The sequence below is a fragment of the Trachypithecus francoisi genome, unplaced genomic scaffold, assembly GCF_009764315.1.
Source record: "Trachypithecus francoisi isolate TF-2019V2 unplaced genomic scaffold, Tfra_2.0 Lachesis_group7, whole genome shotgun sequence".
Taxonomy (NCBI): domain Eukaryota; kingdom Metazoa; phylum Chordata; class Mammalia; order Primates; family Cercopithecidae; genus Trachypithecus; species Trachypithecus francoisi.
The window spans coordinates 12,610,434-12,626,084 of NW_022681472.1; the positions used below are offsets into that span (position 1 = coordinate 12,610,434).

General features: G+C 38.8%; 1 pseudogene; it reads left to right on the forward strand.

Moving 5' to 3' along the window:
* The first annotated feature begins 8,087 nt into the window (after positions 1–8,087).
* On the forward strand, positions 8,088–8,424 carry LOC117079406 (annotated as a pseudogene).
* Positions 8,425–15,651: the final 7,227 nt, after the last annotated feature.

A 15,651-nucleotide genomic window follows, 5' to 3' on the forward strand; every position in this document is an offset into this window, starting at 1 on the left:
ACACCTTGGCCCGGTTAAGTAGCTGCAAGTAGGCCAGGGTGTGCTCGTTAACACAGCAAAGAGAAGTAGCAGAACAGGGTACAGGGAAAAAAAAGGAAGATCTTTTTGTTTTTTTTAGTTTTCAAAAGTCTAGGCCCTTTTATTGGGAAACTTCTGGGTTAAGGAAAATGCTCTGTATCTTGTTGAAACTGAATGCTTAAGATCTGTGCATTTTCTTATGTATAAATGACACTTAAAAATGCAAATCAAAACAAAATAAGCCCAGGTTCTTAGAGGAACAGAAAGGACTCAGGGCATGCACAACATATTTGGCAGAAAATGTGGGAGGAGACGATACGGCTAAGAGCAACTCTATCTTGCCTCCTCCCAGGCGAGGGGTTGGAGAGAGAATCAAGAGGTAAGTGTGGTGTCCAGGTGGACAGGTTCTGGAGACAACAGGACAAGCAGCCCATTCCCCAGGCTGTGAGCCTCAGGGAGGCCTCAAATCCTTAATAGGCTCGTAGGCTCCAATACTCAGAAGTCATCACTTCTAGGAGAAGATATGATACGATGTGACCAGGTGGACTGGACGTTTGTCCACCTCCCATTACACAGCAGATGCTGAATTGTGTTCATGGGTCCAAGAGAGGGCACAGATCAGGCCTGGTGGACAAATTGTGTGGATGCTTGGTCACAGGCCAGATGGGACAGTGGAAGTTTCTGTTAATAACACAAGTTGAAACTAGTGTGTAAAGATGAGAGGTCCCCTTTCCCAAAGCCTCAGAACCATGTAATTCTTGCCGTCATTACCCTGTCCCTGGAACTTACTGGAATCTCAGAGGAAAGAGGGGAAGGGAACTCCAATGTGACTGAGATTAGTTATTAATGGCCCAGGAGAGTTGGAGGTAGTAACACACAAAAATAATGTCATTTATTTTGCATAGTCATGGTTTAAAATTTTTTTTAAATTTGAAACAGAGTCTCGCTCTGTCACCCAGCCTGGAGTGCAGTGGCACGGTCACAGCTAACTGCGGCCTTGACCTCCTGGGCTCAAGCAATCCTCCCACAGCCTCCTAAGTAACTGAGACTGCAGGTACCCACCATCATGCCCAGCTTTTTAAAAATTATTAATTTTAGTAGAGACATGGTCTCACTATGTTGTCCAGGCTGGTCTTTAACTCCTAAGCTCAAGCAATCCTCCCACCTCAGTTTCCCAAAGTGCTGGGATTATAAGCACGGGCTACTGCACCTGGACAGCATAGTCATGTCTGATTTCGGAGAGTTGCACCACTTCACTAAATTTTATTTTACTATATTTTCAAATCATGTAATCTACAGAGAGTGTCTCTGCAATGTCCCAAAAGTGCGCTCAGAACACTACACAGCTTAATTCAATTAAACTAGAAACCTGAATGCTGCAGAAAGTGTTCTGAGTTAAGAAAGAGGTGTTTCCATTAAGTATGCTTGCCATCTAAAAGTCTTGGTAGTGACATTCCACATTTCTTTTTGACACTTGCTTCAGCTCAGCACAATGGTTTTATAATCTAGGACCATGGGGACTGTGTAATATTCTCCAAGATTTTCTTAATTAATAGAATATCTTGGAACATTTGCTTCATCTACAGCAACGTCCTTTCTTTTTCTATCCCAAGCCTCTCCCAGAACTGTTGCTGAACTTGGCTTCCCAATGGAGGGCTGATGGCAGGAGATGCCTGCTGGCTGTCCACTGCAACTTTGTATCCAGAGTGAAATTGAGACTTGCTAGAAAGATTTTAAAGGCATTTTGTTTAAACATAAGAGGGCATTATTAACAACTTTATGCCAGTACATTTTGGTAAAATGTATACATTCCTAGAAAAACAAGAGTTACCAAAACAGACACAAGAATAAATAGAAAATCTAAATAATGTATGCATCATTTAAAAACCTTCCTGTAAAGAATACCCCAGACCCACATGACTTCTCAGGTGAATACTCCCAAACATTTAGAAAAGAAATGGCATCAATTTTACATAAGTCTTCCAGAAAACAGAAAAAAAAAAACCCTCCTCAAGATTTTTATGATGCCAGAAAAACCTGATTTAAAATTTGATAAGAACCTTATAAGAAAGCAAACTTAGAGGCCCATTTCATTCAAGGAGGTAAATGCAAAAATCCTAAACAAAATATTAGCAAACCAAAAAAAAAAAAAAAAAAAAAAAGCACTAGATGAAAAAAAAGAATGCATCATAACCAAATTGAGTTTATTCCAGGAATGCAAGGCTGGTTTATCATTGAATATTCTTCACGACACTAATAAAATAAAAAAAGAAAATTGTAAATTATCTCAATAAATGTAGAAACTGCATGTGATAAAATGCAACACATGTTCCTAAACAATTCTTAGCATGTTGGTAATAGAAGAAAACTTCCTTAATAAAAAAAATCCATTTTTAAAAATTCACAGCAAACATGTAAAGGTGAACTTTTGTAACTTTTCCCTGTAATAACAGAATAGGACAAAGACACTTGCTTGAATAGTGCCTTACTTCTCAATATTTTACTTAAGGTCATAGCCAGCGCAAGAAGGTAAGAAAAAGAAATAAAAGGTATAGGGATTGTAAAGGAAGAAATAAAGCTAAAGTTGCATGCATATTACATGATTTTGTGCTTAAAAAATTCCAGAGAATCTAAAGATGTACTCTTAGGTTTAGTAAATAAATTTAACAAGGTTGTTTGAAACATAGTCAATTTATAAAAATCACAATTATAAGTTATATTTTCAAAGGATAACACCTAAAAATCTCATAAATTTAACAAAATAGATTTTGTTAGAAATAAATCTAACAAACATGTTTAAGAGTTCTATGCTGAAATTACAAAACATTATTAAAAATATAAAAGAAGAGCTAAATAAATGAAGAGATGTTTATGGAATAAAGGTTCATTTATCTCAAGATGTCAGTTCTCAAATTGATCTATTCCAATGCAATGCAAATCCAATAAAAAATTCCAAGTATTTTGTAAAAATGAAGAAGCTGATTCTAAAAGTTTTGTGATAATGCAAAGGGGCTAGAATAACCAAGCAATTTTGAAGAAGGACAAAATTGAAAGGATTTCTTAACTGGATACCAAGACTTTGGAAAATATTCAATGTGGTATTGACACAGGAGAGACAAACAGATCATCAGAACAAAGCAGAAAGTCCAGAAGACCCAAATATACATGCACACTTGATTTATGACAAAGCACCATAGCAGAGCAGTGGGGACAGGACAGCTTTTCAATAAATGGTAATGGGTAAAAAACAATGAAAGTTGGTGTATACAACCAACACATTTAAGAATCAGTTCTGTAGGTGGAAGAAACCAGACACAAAAGGCCACATTTTGTATGACCCTAATTGTATGAAAACTCAAAAATAGGCAAAACCAAGATGTGGTGTTAGAAGTCAGGCTAATGGTTACGTTTGGGGAGGAGCAACAGGTAGTCATTGGGAGGGCCAGGAGCACAGCTCCTGGGGTTACGTGAGGAGTGGTTACATGAGTGTATTCACTTTGTAACAATTCGCCAAACTATTACATGCACTTAAGGTATGCACACATGTTATATTTTAATTTAAAAGTTAAAATGTTTTTGACCTTTCCACTTTATAGCTTCATAATGTTTTATTTCGCTAGGCCTCTTTTGTTATTGTTTTTGTTTTGTTTCATTTTGCAAAGGGGATTATGTTACAGCAGGTAGGTAGTCAGGCAGACATAAGCAGGGCAGAAAAGCCTGCCCCCTCACCCAACCAGGAATGTCAGGCAACCATCAGCCGATAGGCAGTTGCTAAGCTGTCTCTGTAAAATAATAATTGGTTGCAGCCAGCACCGGGGAAAGGCAGTCTCCCAATAGACAGAAACACCTGAAAGTGATGATCACCAGCTTCCAAATAAGATCTCAGGAGTTGGACAAGTGGACTCAAGTATGCGCACTAAGAGGCAAAGTGGTGGAGTTTAACTGGTATGTGACCTTCTAGGAACACTTGACTGATAAGGGAGGAGAACCTCATGTGAGCACGTGTACAACTCCAGGAAACATACTGGGCATGAAGTCCCCCTCCCAAGTACTAACAGGCCACTGCACATATGGACCACCTGACACAAGGGAAGAATCGGGGAGAAGGGATGCAATTCCCTGGAAGTTTGTCAATGTATAAGACCCCAAGTCAAAAGTCAGACCATGCACTTCGCTCTCAGGTTGCCCACTTGGCCCTCTTCCAAGTGTACTTTACTTCCTTTTACTGCTGTTTGAAAACTTTTGAATAAGCTTTCACTCCTTCTTTGAAACTTGCCTTGGTCTCACTCTGCATTATGCCCCTCAGTCAAATTCTTTTTTCTGAGGAGGAAGAATTGAGATTGCTGAAGACCCATAAAGATTTACTGCTGCTAAAAATTGTAATAGTCTCTATCTTTTAGGAGGTGAGAAATAAATATGATACGTTTCATAAATAAGCACTTTGTTCAGTGACTGACCCATACCAGAGGCTTGATAAAGATTCAGTGTTCCTAGGTGTTAAGGTCACTTAGATAGTTAGTGGTGGAATTGGGATTAAAACCCATCCAAACAAGGTACTTAAAAACAAAATCACATGTCCTATATCACATGGCTGCTTATTAACAGGACTTGAATGAAATGCTGGATTTAAATAGCATTTGCTGTGAGTTATCATAGTCTCCATTCTCAGTTTTATATTTTGCAAGAGATCAAGTGTATTCATTCCTCCCAGTTCTCAATTCCTATGAATATACTTTGAAATCTAAAGTATTTTAGTATATCTACCCCCACAAAAAATGAAAATAAGCCCTAAATATTCCAATCACCTCATTAGAAAACTGTTCAGAATTGTTGGCTCCATCCGGCCCCCAAAAGGGAGAACATTCAGCTTGAATTAGATTGTAACCAAGATCTCATTAATCAGCATAAAGGAAAAAAAAGTTAAAAGACATATTAACTCCCAAGAGGAATGTTTGGAAAAGCACTCAAAGATGAAACAACTGAAAAAAGAGCTGTGTGTTTATTAATTAGCACATCAACAGACTTCTGTCCAGTGGATTTGATCACGGTGAATGCACTTCTAGATGTGAATCAGCGGTTCCCAAATCTTAATGAAATCAGTCAGCAAGACTGCTGGATCCTGGGCAATAGTAAAGACAGGGCTCAGACCAGGTAAGAGTTTGAATTCATCTGAATTGGACCCTTCTAGATCTCAAACATGTTTTTGGAGGGCCCTGTTTAAAAGCAATTTGATTAAAGATGTGTTATAAGATTCATGGGCCATATAGCTTTTAATGATTTATCAACAAAGATTTAGAATCATTGGTAGAAAAGAGAGGATTATGTCTTAATCCTGTGGTTAGGGCACATGAAGAGTGTTTGTAGTGTACAGGCACCATCTCTTCTGGCTCCGGTTCAGGAGCCACCATGTCATGTTCTTTATTGTAAAACGTGTCTTGGCTGGCTTGTTTCATATTTCTCATTGTAAGGAAAAAGTAGCAATGCTGTTATTGCTGGCAATGCCATGGCTCTTTAGGATCTGTTAGTATTGAAACGATAGATCAACTTGCCTCTGGAGTTCTCTGATGTCATTTGTTTCATGCTGGGTGCATCATTACTCATGACACTGCATCCTCCATCCTGGCCCTGGTAAATATTGACTTCCTATGGGTCCCTAAAGGTTGTCACTGTGCTTTGTTTGTGATGACCACAAATGCAAGTCTCACCCTCTGTGTGCAGGAAAATGTTTTTTGGTCATCTTGAACTTATCGTCTTAGATTTTATGGTGTAATACATTCTGGAGCCATGTCTTCTCTTGATTGCCTTAGGCCATGATTGCTGCATTCCTAGAATGAGATCTCTTTCAATGCTGATCTCATCCCTGCCTTTCATAAACCATCTGCAGTGGGAAGACTAGGCTAGGGAAAAAGAGTGATCCTATTCACCAAAGAGGTCCATCCCTCATCTGGCATAGCTGAAGATTGACCTATGAAAACAAAACGTCACCACATGATTGTAGGCAAGAGAAAGAGGATATCAATCAGATGGCCTGCTGACATTGTGGAGCAAAGACCTCGAAAGCCCTTGGAGGAGGTGTTGTTCTCCCTAGAGGACTGCCTGACATGTGGCATAGACCTGCAGAGAAGATAGAGTGGACATCCTGGGTGCCAGCCACAGCAGATGCACAGGTAAAGGACTCGACTGCCACCTCCTGCCATCTTTGATGCTATACAATGGAGGCTGACAGCTTCCATGCAGTTGGAACATGGAAGGGCATGAGCCAATCCATGGGCACACAGATGTGGTTCAAGAACAAGAGCTTGTCGTTGATTCTTAGCAACCCAGAGCCCTGAACTTGTCCTTTGTCCAAAGCGAGTGAGAATCAACCCAAATCAGCAGATCAGCACGGCAGAATTCTGATGAGGCACCTCTTCCTGTGTGGTTTTCTTTATCCCTGCACTCAAACAACCACATGCTGTTGTAACAGTTTTGGTGTGTGTTTTCCCAAGTAATTGGTGATCTCCTTAAGGTCGGAGATTGTTTCTATTTATCTTTGTATTTATAGTCCCTGTGGAGTAAGGGATACATATTTGGTGTCCAATAAAATGCCTGCTGATCAATAAGTGACTTAAGGAATGTGTGATGGGCCTGAGACTTTTTAGTAATAATTGTAAGAGTATTTACACCGACTCATTATCATTTATAACATCTAATTTAAAATGTTTCTTCCACAGTAAACATGACATACCTTTCAGTTCTCGTTACCCTATTTGAACTGTCCTGGGTTTGGGAGCTTGCTACGTAGGGCTGCAGTCGCTTCCATAGTTTCATTCTAGATATAATGTATATAACACCATGAGGACAGTGATGGACATAATCTTAGTGTGCAACACATTTATCATGATTGTTGGGAGACTCAACTTCTAATTTCTGGTTATTGTGAGCTATTTTTCAGGGCAAACACTCCTAAAAAACAACTAAAAATGTTAAGTGAGTTGTTTTTTGACATCCTTTTAAACTCAGCATATAATGAAGCAAGCAGCATGTGTGAAAACTGTCTGAAAAACAGACAACAGACACAAACCCGGGAATACTTTCAGATCTTGAAATTACTGGACATGGACTATAAGGTAACTATGCTTACTGTGGTGGGTTGAATCATGACCCCTGAAAGACGTCCATATTCTAATCTCTGGAACCTGTGAATATGTTACTTTACATGGGAAAAGTGACTTTGTGGAAATGATGAAATTAATGATTTTGAGATTAGGTGGCTTATTCTGGAATATCTGAGTGGGTCCAATGTAATAACAGGTTCTTATAAAAGGGAGGCAAGTGGATCAGTGTCAGAGAGAAAGAAATATAAGGATGTAAGCTAAGGTCAGAGAGGAGATAAAATGTAACACTGCTGACTTTGAAAATGGAGGAAGGGTTCACAAGACTAGGCATGTAGGTGGCCTCAGGAATCTCCAAAAGCAAAGGGAGTGGAATCCCCCCCCAGACCCTCCAGAGGAAAGCAAGCCTTCAAATACCTTGATTTTAGCCCAGTGAAACTGATTTCAAAATCCTGACTTCAAGGACTGTAGGATAATAAATTCATGTTGTTTTAAGCCACTGAGTTTGTGGTAACTAGTTAGAGCAGTAATAAGAAACTAATAAATTTACTATGTTTTAAAAAGTAAAGATAAGCTTAAGGATAAGCTTATCTCTGAAAAGATAAAACTATAGTTAGATTTCAAAAATTTCTAAATAGTTCGTCCAGAAGTTAAAAAACACAATAGCCAAAATGTAAAACTCAGTGGGTGGGTTTAATAGCCAATTCAGCACAATTGAAGAGAGAATTGATGGCCTGAAAGTTAAATCAGAAGAAATTCAGGATGCAGAATAGAATAGGAAGACAAAAAGATATACAGTAAATAAGTTAGAGAGGCTAAAGTGTGAAAGTCCAACTTAAATTTAGTCAGAGTCCAGAGGGAAAATAGTGGATAGAAAATAATCATATCTCAACAGTTATTGGTGTCTTTCTTACTTCCCAGCTGTGTTAGTGGCTGCTCTTGGTTGGGGAGCCATCTTGTACCTAAGGCAGGAAGATGGTGACCACAAGGAAGACAACAAAGTCTCTGGAGGTGATCAACTCTGGTTATGAAAAATGGAAACTACGTGCTGGGGTACAAGCAGACTCTGTAGATGTTCAGACATGGCAAAGCGAAATTCATCATCCTCGTTAACAACTGGCCAGCTTTGAGGAAATCCAAAATAGAGTACTATGCAATGTTGGCCAAAACTAATGTCCATCACTACAGTGAAAATAGTATTGAATTGGGCACAGCATGAGAAAAATACTACAGATTATGCACAGTGGCTGTCGTTGTTCTAGATGATTCTGATTTCATTAGAAGCATGCCAAAATAGGCTGGTGAGAAATAAACCATGCAAAATTTTTAAAAATAAAACTTGCCAGAGCTAGTTTTAAAAACATTTTAAAAAAGAGTCATTATCTGAAATTTTCTGCTACTAATGAACAATATCAAGGAGCAGATGTAAGAAACTCCATCAACCCTAGATATTTTTGGATGGCTTTATAGAGGCAGTATAGAAAAGTGGTCTAGATCCAAGTTTTTTAGTTTGTAAGACACTACTGAATTCTAGTTTTGCCCCTTAGCTACATAATTTGGGGCAAGTAAATTGACCTCTCTGAGCCTCCATCTCCTGATATTAAAATAAGGAAAGCATCTGATTTATTGGTTGGTTATAAGGAATAAAAATACATAAATGTGATTAGCACAGGAACGGTCCAAAGTAATATGAAGTACATAATTGATAATATTTTTAGTAGTGTTCAGAGTGTGTTTTCTCATAATGAGTTGAAGTCTGTTTTCTGATAACTTCCACTTGTTTATCTTAATTCTGATTTCTGGAAAAATAAAGAACAGATCTGCTTTCTATTATATCTATACATTCACTCTTCAGCTTTTTGAAGCTTGTCAACTGCAGAAGAGCAGGGAATAAGGTAAGTGGCCAGGTAAACATCAAGGCTCCCTGACACTGGCCATGATACTGGTTGGAACAATTTTCTTGGCAATAAGAAGCCTCTCAAAGACTCCTGGGGGTCTTAGAATCCTAGAGGATCAGAGCAGCAGTGGAGTATTAGAATACAGCATCCTCATTCTGCAGGTGAAGAATAGGAGACCCAGGGAGTGGAGATGGCTGAGCTAGACTCAACTGGTGGCCAAGCCATGAAGGAGCCTCTGAGATATTGAAATACTATGGACCCTTGGAGATAAAAATTCTATTTCCTTCTCATTTGGAAGAAATAATTTGAGAAATTCCCTATCATAATTGAATTAAATTAAAAAGAATTATCTTCCAATGGAAGCAATGGAAGTGCTGTGTGATGGAAAGACTATAGGCTTTTAGAATGAGTTCTGCTTGACCTTGGGCAGATAACGTTTCTGAGGCTCAGTTTTAAATTTGGGTGGCAATATCTCCTTGACCAGGTTTGTCATAGGGATTAAATAAAACAACACATAAGGTCTAGAATAGAGTAAGTGGGCAAAAAATGACTGGTTTTTACTATGCTATTTTCCCAAGAAACAAACTTACATTAAAAATGAGTAAAAAACCCAAGTGACCTCAGAGCCCTAAGAAAGCAATCAAGGAGTTCAAGGTCTTTGCAGACTACTTAAGTCATGCTTTGATTTTTGAATTCCACCATTTTTTTGCCAATTATGTTGATTTAAAGAATAGATTCACAATTATGATTTTGAGTATTACATTATTTTTATTTATTTTTTTGATTTTATTTTATTTTAAAATATTTTTTAGTTTTGATTTTTGTAGGTACATAATGGGTATGTATGTAGTACATGAGATGTTTTCATACAGGCAGGCAATGTGTAATAATCACATCCTGGAAAACAGGGTATCCATCCCCTCAAGCATTTATCCTTTGTGTTACAAACAATTCAGTTATACTCTTTTAGTTCATTCCTTATTTTAGGTAGATGTTAAAGTAATAGAAAATGCCTGAAAAAGCATTCACAAATCATTGTACAGTGATACAAATTTTATACTCATAAAACTCAGATATGTAAATATTAAACTTTATTTTTACATATCTGGATTAAACTTAACTCTTGAAGTCCCTCATTTACATTCAATAATGGAAAATTTAATTTTGCTAATTCAGAATAAACTCAGATCACTTCCAATTTAAATTTTAGATAAATAATTTAGTCATCCTGATTTACCCCCTCTCATCCCCTGGTTAGTTCCAGAGAGCTAAACACATTTGACCCAGGGGAGAGGGTGTCTGGTCCTGATCATTCTCTGTCCACATGGTCTCTGCTGAGATGTTTCTTGTCTCATCTGGTCCTTGTGTGTAGAAGGGCATCTACTGCCAATGCCCATGGTTCTAACAGGTTGTCAGGTGCCAGGCCCGTGCGTTCTGGGTTATCCTCACTAACCACGCTGTCCCTCTGAGTTCACTGGCCCTCCCTCCCCTTCTGTGCTCCTCTAGTGGCCCTCAAGGATTTTGGTGCTCCCCACACCATGCTGGCTTGTGCAGGATACTGAGAGGCTTCCATAGGCCCCCTTAGATGCTGTTTCTTCTGCTTTTCTATTTTCTTTATATTTTAAACAGGTACGTGGGTGATTGTTACACTTACCATATTTCCTCACTCACCACTCACTCCTTTCTCCTTCTGGCATGCCTTCTTCACTATAGATGTTAGAAGGTAAAGATTACATTTCCCTTTAGTCTAAATTAATTTAGACTAAATTATTTATCTAAATTTTAAATTGGAAGTGATCTGAGTTTATTCTGAATTAGCAAAATTAAATTTTCCATTATTGAATGTAAATGAGGGATTTCAAGAGTTAAGTTTAATCCAGATATGTAAAAATAAATTTTAATATTTACATATCTGAGTTTTATGAGTATAAAATTTATATCACTATACAATGATTTGTGAATGCTTTTTCAGGCATTTTCTATTTTTTTTAATGCAGCTAAGGCTCCACATGTGACCTGTTTTACTGAGATTAATTACTTTTCCAGGATGCATAACAAATGGTCACAAACTTAGTGGCTTAGGACAATGCTCATTTACTATCTCATGGATTCTGTAGGTCAGAAGGCTGGGAGGTCTTGATGGGTTCTCTGCTCAGGGTCCTAGAAGGCCCACATCAAGGGTTTAGAGCCAGGCTCTGCTCTTGTATGGAGGGTCTACAGAATAACCTGCTTCTGTGTTCATTCAGATTATCATTGTCGGCAGGATCCACTTCCTTGAGATGATAGGACTGGGGTCCCTGCTTTTTTGTTGGCTTGATCTGTTAGGCAAGGCTACTCTACTCCTGGAGGCTGCATGCATTCCTCCTAATGTCAACTCTTCCATCTCCAAAGCAGCAATAGTGTGCTGAATCCTTCTCTTCCTTGAAATCTCTGACTTGCCCTCATGGTATGAGTCAGAGAAAACTCTCTGCTTTTAATGGGCTCATGTGATTCATTTGAAACTGCTCAGATCGTCTCCTTTTAGAATAACCCAAAGTCAGCTGATAAGTAACGTTAATAACAACTGAAAAATCCCCTCTGCCATGTAATGGAATAATGGGTTTGATATTTTATCATACTCACACTCCTAGGATTAGAGTGAGAAATCTTATGCAGTCGTCTTAGGCTCCTGTCCACCACCCAGGCCATCCTACCCCTGCAAGACTTGAAACAAAGAAGAATCAACATGAGGTGGTGACTGAGCATGTGAGGAAATGGGACCCTCTGATAAAACGAGGTGGCGGGAACATTGAATTCTTCTGGTGCTGGCTGTGGGAGCAGCAGTTTCTGATCAAGGCAGAAGAAGCATGGCCCTGGGGGGGCCCCATTAGGTCCATTTTTTTTAGTGTGGGTCTGAGGATTTTTCTCAGAACCTAATTTTATAATCCCTTTCTCTGGTTCTCCCAGTGATTCTGTCAGTTATCTCTACACCTCTCTGTTTAGCCAGAGTGGACTCTGTTATCTGCAGATAAGAACTCTAACCAACAGAGTGGTATAATCTCTAATTCTTCATACCTGCAATATTTTTTGTTGTTGTTGTTCATCCCAGTTGGGTATAGGATCCTTGGAGTTGTGTTATTATTTTTCCCCATTGGTCTATATATTCTACTTCATTGTCTAACATCTAGAGTTTAAGATGAGAATCTGAAACAAGTCTTATTCTTTGTCTTTGTAATAACATTGTTTCTGATTTGAAGCTTGGAAGACTTGATTTTTAATTGGGTGTGTCATGTTAGGATGGTGATCAATGTCTGGAAAATCCCAGTGAATACTATGATGGGATAAGAAGTTTCCTAAGTAGAAAAAGACATGAACACTTTTCTGCAGAGCTGTCCACATAAGGAGGAAATGAGGCAGTCACCTCACAGCAGGATGTGTAGCATCCCAGAACCCCCAGAATCCTCACAGACATGCCCAGAGCTGAAGGCCCTGCCCTCATGGAGGGGCAATCCACTGGGCACCAGAAGCCCACTTTTGCCTTTCTTAGGTTTTTTAAATGCCCTTCTGTTTCTTCCAAACTGTTCTTGAGATCTGTCTACGTATTCCAAAGACAACCAACAGGTACCAACAATACCAGCACATTCTTGAGTATTCAGTGTGTGGTTGTTTTAATAATAATTTTAAAAATCTAGTCTCCAGGCATTCCTGGTTTTAAACCATTTTTTGGAATGATTCTTGCTTGCTCTTTGGAATATGAGAATTTTATAAGAATATGCTCAGATGTGTGTCTTATTTCTTCTATCTCTCCTGATTTAAGGGATTCTTTTAATCTTCAGATGAGATCTTTGTTTCTATTGTTCGATCATTACTCTTTTTCATCACTTATTTTTTCACCATCTGAAATTTGTATTTTTCCCTGTTAAGTCTCCTGACTTTCTCCTTTGCACATCTTTCTTTTCCATTGTGATTTTCAACTCTTTGTAATTTTTGGTCCGTATTTATGTGTTTATTTTTGAGACAGAGTTTCACTCTGTTGTCCAGGTTGGAATGCAGTGGTGTGATCATCACTCACTGCAACCTCTGCCTCCTGGGCACAAGTGATTTTCCCACCTCAGCCTCCCAGGTAGCTGGGACTGCAGGTGTGCACCACCACACCCAGCTAATTTTTTTATTTTTTTGCAGAGATGGGATCCTACTATGTTGCCCAGGCTGGTCTCAAACTCCTGGACTTGAGGGATCCACCCACCTCAGGCTCCTAGAGTGCTGGGATTATGGGCATGAGCCACCACACTCAGCTTTTGCTCCGTATTTAGAGAAGACTTTAAGTCTGCCTGATCATGATCTAGGGTGCAGGGGATATTCTCCTTGGAGTTTGATGATTGCATTCCTAAATTTGAAAATTCTTTTACTTTAATTTCCAAAAGTCATCTTGTGATTTAATTGAATTCCCACAGTACTTTTTGTTAAGGTGTTATTTGGTTCCTCCAAGAATTCCCTTTCAATGGAAGTCGTTTTAAATGGGCCCATCGTTTACTCACTTGCTGAACGTTCCTGACTCTGTATGCCTCCATCTCTGAATTTGCCTGAGCTTCATCACCACGTTTTATCAAATTCCCTTCTGAACTCTATTTTTGTTTATGTATTTTGCATTCCTCGCCTTCACTCTTAGCAAGGCAAGTCATTTGCTCTTGTAAGAGGGGTTGAAGGGAGAGGTAAACCCCAGCAGTATTCTACCAGTAATTTAGTAACATGTAAGCAAGATACACTTTCATGTGCATTTCAAATCTCCACTGCTCAACTGAAGCACACAAATAAATCTCTCTCAAGGTGTGAGTCTTTATGAGGACTGGATATTTTATCTTCATTATGTCCTGATTAATAGTGACTGAATTATCTGGGACACTTACATACAATCCTAGTCTATTAGGGGATACATCCTCCCAAAATGGGCACTTATTTAAGCTTTCAATATCTCAGTTTATAGATGCAACTTCAGTGTTTAGGGCCCAATAGCTTTTGAATTACTCTCAGATGTTTGAAGCTGCAAGGCATGGGGGACATCATTCAACAGAATCATTTTCTGAAATATGGTGGTAAAAATGAAATGGTGCTGCCTTTATGAATTGAGTTAACTGGGGCCACAATGCCAATAGTATGAATTCTGTACAATTAGGGCTGAGAGGAATAATTTGTCTTTTTTTCCCATAGAAAAAAATATAGGCCTTTTAATGCTATATGGACCATTTTGTTCAATTCATAGGAAATTACATTGGCATACAACTGAAAAGTGGAATAATTTTCAGTATCAACCATGATCATTTTTAATATGTCAAGGTGGAAAATTGGACTCACAACCCTTGGCAAGCCTCCAGTCTGAGAGCTTTTGAAAGCAGTGCTGGAATGAGGTGATGTGTTACTATGCTTCATGTCAGACCCATCCAGCCATTTTCTGAACTTGCTGGTCACATGAATTGGCTTATTCTGTAAATTTCATTTTGTAGTGCCATCAATACAGTGAGGGTTGGTGGAGCCAGCTGGCTTATTTAATAAATATCTGCCTTTCTGAAAGGAAAAGAATGAAGAAGCCCATTCCTTGTGTGCTTGTGAATTTCTAGTGGACTGCCTATAGAGTTCATCCCTAGCATGTGGCCTGCAGAGCCAGAATGAAGGGGAAATTCTCCTGCAAAAATCCCTGACCTCAGACTTAATCATCCGAAACAGTTTTTTTTCCAACTGTAGTCTAAACCACCAGCCATGTCATCACAAAGGAACAGCAATGTGACTGATGGACAGATAGTTAGAAGAAGTTACAAACTTAATTTAATGGCAAAAGGTAAAAAATTACATAGCAGTTAGATATAAGGCAGAAGCCCACCCAGCTATAAATGCAGGTTTCCCAGAACCCTAAGGGCTGGCTGACTGACAGTATCACTGCCCAACCTAAGGACTCCTGGGGTCAAGTAGCTTGTCTCTGCCATTCTTGTGAGGAAGCCACTATTTAAACTCTCATTCCCCACCTTTACCTGACTTTGGAGACTCTGTTTAGGTGTCTAACTCCTCACTAGATGGAAGAACTTGGTACAAAACACTCCCAGCACATACAAAATGTTTATATGACTGGATTAATCAAAGGTCACGTTGCATATCTTATCATATCACTAAGCAAATCTAGAATTCAGCCCCAGGTTCATTTCTGTACTTCAGTAGAAATCATTTCTCTATTGTCAAATGACAAAAGTAGAACCAAATTAACTTTAAAATCTTTTTCCTTTCTTTCTTTATCCTTCCTTCCTACCTTCCTTCCTTCCTTCCTTCCTTCCTTCCTTCCTTCCTTCCTCCCTTCCTCCCTTCCTTTCTCCCTCTTTCCCTCCTTCCTTCCCTTCCTCCTTTTCTTTTCTCTCTTTCTTTCCTTTTCCCTTTTTCCTTCCTTCCTTCCTCCTTCCTTCCTTCCTTCTTCCTTCCTTCCTTCCTTCCTCCCTCTCTTTCTTTCCTTTTTCATTCTTTCTCCCTTCCCTTTCTTTCTTTTTCAATTTCTTTCCCTTTCTCTTTATCTTCTCTTTCTATTTCTTTTCTTTTCTTTCTTTTTTTTTAGAAACAGAGTGTCTCTCTGTTGTCAAGGCTGGAATGCAGTGACACAAACACAGCTCACTGAAGCCTTAACT